The 6,000-nt window shown below is 48.6% G+C and overlaps 1 protein-coding gene across 10 annotated transcripts in view; it reads right to left on the reverse strand.

The window, feature by feature from the left end:
• grik5 (glutamate receptor, ionotropic, kainate 5) overlaps nt 1-4,142 on the reverse strand; it is a 97,625-nt gene extending 93,483 nt beyond the window's left edge. For 3 of the 10 annotated variants that reach the window (XM_049731441.2, XM_049731445.2, XM_049731442.2), the window contains exon 1: nt 2,010-4,139. The gene's annotated coding sequence lies outside the window, so the exon portion shown is untranslated. Of the gene's footprint in view, nt 1-2,009 lie in introns of all 10 variants that reach the window. The other 7 variants (XM_049731438.2, XM_049731444.2, XM_049731440.2 and 4 more) reach the window with 7 other exon arrangements.
• Between the last annotated feature and the right edge of the window lie 1,858 nt (nt 4,143-6,000).

The raw sequence follows: 6,000 nt of genomic DNA on the forward strand, positions 1-6,000 counted from the left end.
ACGGATTGCCAGATTCGCAGAGGACCGTTTAAAATGGGATGGCCATTAGAAGAGTGTGTGTGTGTGCGCGTGTGTTTGTGCGCGCGCGTGTGTGTGTGTGCGTGTGTGTGTGTGTGTGTGTGCGTGTGCGTGTGCGTGTGCGTGTGCGTGTGCGTGTGTGTGTGTGTGTGTGTGTGTGTGTGTGTGTGTGTGTGTGTGTGTGTGTGTGTGCGTGCGTGTGTGTGTGTGTGTGTGTGGATGGCGGGCTTGAAAGCAGAGCTCCTGTGGTCTTTTGTGTGGTCTTTATGTTGACATATACATGACATATACATTGTCCAAATTTGGTAGCAGTTGGACAAATCCAAAGTCACATAATTTTTTTAATTTTTGAATATTCTGTAAGAATGGGAATTATTTGACGACATTTTGCATGAATGTTTAATTTTGACAAAGACTATTGGCAACTTCCAAAAAGTTTCGCCTCCAAAAATATGGCAACGTTATCGACTTTGTCGAACGGCGGATTTAAGAATTAAGTGTCATTTTTTGGGATAATCAATGCTTGGAAAGTGTGTGTGTGTGTGTGTGTGTGTGTGTGTGTGTGTGTGTGTGTGTGTGTGTGTGTGTGTGTGTGTGTGTGTGTGTGTGTGTGTGTGTGTGTGTGTGTGTGTGTGTGTGTGTGTGTGTGTTGTGTCGCAGGTGTCACGCCTGAGACGATTAGACGTGTTGATCTTGCAATCCAGCAAGCTGGGCTTGAAAACACCTCTTTGCATTGTCTCGCACAGGCACAATCTGAATGATTGACACACGCAGAAATACACGCAGTACTTTGACACACACACGCACACTGGCACAGTCGTCTGTTCATTCGCTGGTGACGTGTTTGGCGCGTCTGTACTCTGTTTGAATGCACATCCAGAGAAAGAAAGCAAGAGAATAACACTCCAAGAGATTTCGGCTATGAATGAGATGAGAATGAGGAGGAGAAAGATGAGGGTTGATGGAGCCCAAGTAAGAAATTGAAGAATGTGAGGGGGAGGGCAGGTTCATCATTGGGAAGTGGGGAGAGTGCACGACAATTGAACTGAGCCGTTTACAGCCAATCATAGGAACAGGACAGACAGAGGGATGAGGCCGGACAGAAAAGTTGAACAGAGGGAAACACAGTCAGGATCGTGATATGGACGTGCAGATCACAAGAATGGATGAGGGCATTAGGAAGGAGACGTTAGCAGAGGGCCTGAGAATGGATTAAGCCCAATACACATGAGTAGGGATTCATTAGATGAGGACATGAGAGGAGATGTCAGAGGACATGACCATCAGGAGTAGGAAGGAAAATGGATACAGCAGGAGAAGATATGGGGAGGAGCGGACGGCGTGGACAGCACATGAGGGCGGAGGCATCAGAAGAGGACACCAGGGTGGACATATCAGGAAACGTGAGGAGGATGACGAAGGTGGATTCATCCGGAAGAGATACAACAGGAGATGACGGTTAATTCCGGAAAAGACATTACGATGTGGACCCCTCAGGAGAAGCCACAAGGATGGTGACATCATTGGTGGACATGGATGAGGGTGACTACATTGGGAAATTACATGAGAATGGACACCAGTGAGGTGGAGAAGAGTCGAGTTGACAAGACCAGACTGAACAGAGGACATAAGAATGAATGGACCGGACATTCGGATAGAGGCATCAGAAGAGAAAACGAGGACGGCTGCATCGAGAGCGGAATGGGGATGCGTGCGGAAACTGGACAGAGGACATTGTGGACATGACATCAGGAAAGGACGTGAGGATGGCTGAGAAGACCAGTACAAATAAGGATGGGATGGAGGCAAACAGGTGGGGGGGGGGGGGGGGGGGGTTGGGCGAAGAGGACGGGGAGCGGAGCTGGCAGAAGCAGAGACACCGGTTGACGCTTGGGGAAAAAAAGAAAAAAAATCATAAATCACTGGACAGAGGAGGATGAGGAAGGAGGAGAAGAAGGAGGGAGGACAGACACGCACGCATATACACTCACCCATCGGAGGGGGCTCCCGGTGCCTCGCACAATCCCTGCTCTGTGATCCCGTCCTGGGGAAAGGCGCAGTGAGATCGCCGAGATCCTGTCCGCTGAATACCAATGTTGCCGACGGGGGCGCGCACGCACGCATCAAGTCTGAAGACTATGCGAACCACGACAGCGGGACACACGCAAAATACGTCCACACTTGCACACTCATTCGGCTGTGCTCGCGCACTCAGCTCGCCAGTTGCCCGCCTCACTGCGGCGCGGCGCTCGCTCGCTTGCTCGCCCGCTCTCTCACCGGGGGATGCAGATGCTCGCTCTGTCCGCGTTCAGCGTACTTCCATGTGTTGCTCCGTCCGTCTGTCTGTCCGTCCGTAGCAGTAGTACATCCACTCGGACTTGCGCGCGTGCACTTTCTCTGCTTCGGCTGCATCCACTTTGCGTCCTCCACTTGCCCAATAGTGCGTTTCTCTCTCGCGTGCGCGCTCTCTCACTCTCTGTCTTTCTCTGTCTGTCTGTCTGTCTGTCTGTCTGTCTCTCTCTCTCTCTCTCTCTCTCTCTCTCTCTCTCTCTCTCTCTCTCTCTCTCTCTCTCTCTCTGTCTCTCTCGCTCTCGCTCGCTCGCTCGCTCTCTGTCTCGCGCTCTCTCTCTCTGTCTCCCTTTCTGTGTCTCTTTCTGTCTCTGTCTCCCTGTCGCTCTGTCGCTCTCTCTCACTCTCTCGCTCTTTCTGTCTCTCTCTGTCTCTCTCTGTGTCTCTCTCTCGCTCTCTCTTTCACCCACACTCACCACCCACTCCTCCTCCCCCTCTCTTTTCCCCTCAAAGGTGTTTTTCCTCAAAGATGAACATCTACTGCCCAGCACCTTCGTCTCTGTCAGTCAGTGCGATCAGCCTTTGAATTAGGACAGGCAACACACACCAGGAAAAAAACCTCACGAGGAGGGAAAACACTCGTATTAAACACACACATAAACACACTGGTGGAGGACTACTACCCTGACAGAGTTTAACACTACTTCATGCTCAAGCGTGATAAACGCTATCACACCAGCATGCCTCGCACCCTGACTGACAGACAAACACACGCACACACACGCACGCGTGCGCGCACACGCATGGATTTAAGCCTGTTCTCACAAGAATATGGTCGAAATTTACACTCAAAGAAGCACTCAGAATTGTCTATATCTCATCAGAAGAAGGAAACCAAATTTCAATCAATAAAAACAAGCAGATTAACAAAAACAAAATAAGCAAGTAAGGCAAAGCGTAACCCCCGCCCCTTCCTCACATTATGAAATGGAAAAATGACCGAATTTCCATGGCCTACACACAGCGAGACTTCAATATGATGAAATGCAATCAAATATGGTGATAAAAAACGAGTTTTGTAGTAGAAAGCTCCACTTAACTCTGCGAGGGCAATCTAAAGATTAATGTACACCGTTAATTGTCTTTTAATTAAGTTCTACATTTATTCAGCATTCCTTTGAGGACGTTCATCTCTGTGGGTGATATTCAATTCCCGGCCTGTAGAAGGCAGCAAAGATGGGAAAGACGAGTGTATTTTCACTGGAGCGTCATCTACTGGATGTGGTGGGTCACTGCCCCTCTTGGTCCCTTTTCAAGCAACTTGGACCGAGAAAAAAGCACCAACATTTTATCTAAACAATCACAGACACAAAATAATGATTTGACGCATTTGATAACTGCATCATAATCTAGCTACAATCACTTTGAACATGTCCCAATTCAAACTTAAATAACTGATTGGGTGAGGGAGCAGTGAATGAGGAACCAAACATGCATCCACAGCAGAAATCAAAATCACATTTATCCTAATGAAGGAACCAAAAGTGGTTCGCTGGCAGCTAAAGTCACATCATAATGTCAAAATGACTTTTAGACGTGAAACATTTCCTACCCAAGTGGCCAAGTATGGTTCTTCCCCATCTGAGAAAGTTCTAATAAGCAACATTTCTGACTTAAGGGCCCAAACACAGTCCCACACAAGCAGCACATCAATGAAGAGCAAACTGAGGCAAAAATATTTCCTACTGAAGTAACCACAGGAACTCCACAAGGCGAGAGCGAAACCAAAAGTCAGAATTCCAATGACAGCAACTCACGCACGGCAATCGCCACAGAAAAATGCTGTGACGCAACTTGAACTGCCACTGGCATTGCACGCAGCCCCAACGCCGTTTGTCTGTTGGGGCCCCACCCCCACCGTGCCAAAATATCTATTCCGCAGCAGCAGTCTACAGCTCATTTCCATCCTACACTACTTTGCTCTTGACACCTTGAGGAGGAACATTTGCCACATGTCACACAAACACACAAATGACGAGCACGGCGCAAACTTTACTCAAGTGTTACACGTGCATCCCCACCCTCGTCCGAATATGGTGGGATAATGCAAGAGGATGCGGCGGGATGTAGGGAAGGAAGGAGGGAGGGAGGACAGGGGATTGACATTCAGGCCGAGCTGCACGCTCTGTTGCCAGAATAATGATGAGCTCCTTGGCATTCTGCTCACATGTGCTTCACTATCAATGAGAGGGAGGGAGGAGAGAGGGGGAAGGGTGGGGGTAGGAAACAAGGTGAACGACAGAGCAGGGGATGAAAGGAGGGATGTAATGGAGGACAAAACAGAAGAGTGTGCAAACGCACTTGATAGGCTCCCCAAGACACACATGAAACGAAGCTAACAGTCCCACAGCATTGCAGCAAAGCTATACACACACACACACACACACACACACACACACACACACACACACACACACACATACGCACACGCACGTGCGCATGCACGCACGTGTTAGAGAGACCAGTCGTTTTCAAATCGAGGACCACCCAAAAAGAGCAGCATGGCGCTCTCCACGTACCAGCATAATGGCATCAAAATACAGTAACGTAGTAGACCTAAGTGCCCAGCAACAATAAAGCTATTTTAATCCTAAAAAGGACATAAAAGCTAGGGGGGGGCACCAGCGGGGGGCGGGGGGGGGGGGGGGGGGATCTCATTTGAGTCAGGACCACCAATGGCTCCAAAACTAAATTAGCAAAGGGTAATTAGCTTATGATGCTTATTTTAGTTTAGTTACACTACGCTCGCGGACCCCGGTTTGAGAACCAACAGGTATTGGCTCCCATATTAAACAAAGCTAACGGCCCCTTTGGAGTGACCAACTACAAGAACAAGCACGCTGCATGCACACAGGCGCGCAGGCACTACTTTGTCAAAGTCAGGGCGGGTATAGTCGCGCAGCCTCAGCAGAGGAAAGCAAAGGATGCTTGGAAAACGGCGAGCGCCAGCAGCAGAATGGAGCAAGGTGCCGAGCTGAGCAAGCCGCAAGCGCAGGGAACCATCAATTAGAGGAATGCCACCACAAAGCGCAACGAGTGATTCATGTGGCAGATTATGCCGGCAGCCCCGCCCGCCGTTAATAACAACAATATGTTAATAGAGTGCAAGACGGTCGAAGGAATCGTCGTGTCCTTCTACTTGACGCCGTCCCAATTAACTGTCGTGTCTTTCATAGAGACTGAATGTGCTTGTTTTCCATCACACACTGAAAACACTTTCCCGGTCGTGTCAATATGTTGTTGTTTTTTTTGTTGCAAAATGGCGAATGCAATGCACCTGTTTTGGTGGGGTGGTCTTCTCTCATGCAAATTGGCCACTTATGACTCCGCCCCTCTCTCGCAGAGGATCCACGATGAATGCTGATTGTCTTTATTGATGTGGCTTCGTCTGACTTCTTTCCGTCCATTTATCAATGACAGACATGTTCATGTTCCACGTTGCTCAGTACATAAAAACATTTTATTTTTTAAATAGCAGTCCAGTTCACCAAATGGGTGGAATGTTTTCCGCAATGAATGACAATGCACGGTAAAATCCGAATTGCGGTGAGCTTTTCGAGGCCCAAATTAAAAACAAAGCATTAAAATGCAGCATCCCAAAAGCTGAGGTGCTAAAAAAAGAGAAAGAAATTA

The sequence above is a fragment of the Syngnathus scovelli genome, chromosome 9 (assembly GCF_024217435.2).
Source record: "Syngnathus scovelli strain Florida chromosome 9, RoL_Ssco_1.2, whole genome shotgun sequence".
Classification (NCBI taxonomy): domain Eukaryota; kingdom Metazoa; phylum Chordata; class Actinopteri; order Syngnathiformes; family Syngnathidae; genus Syngnathus; species Syngnathus scovelli.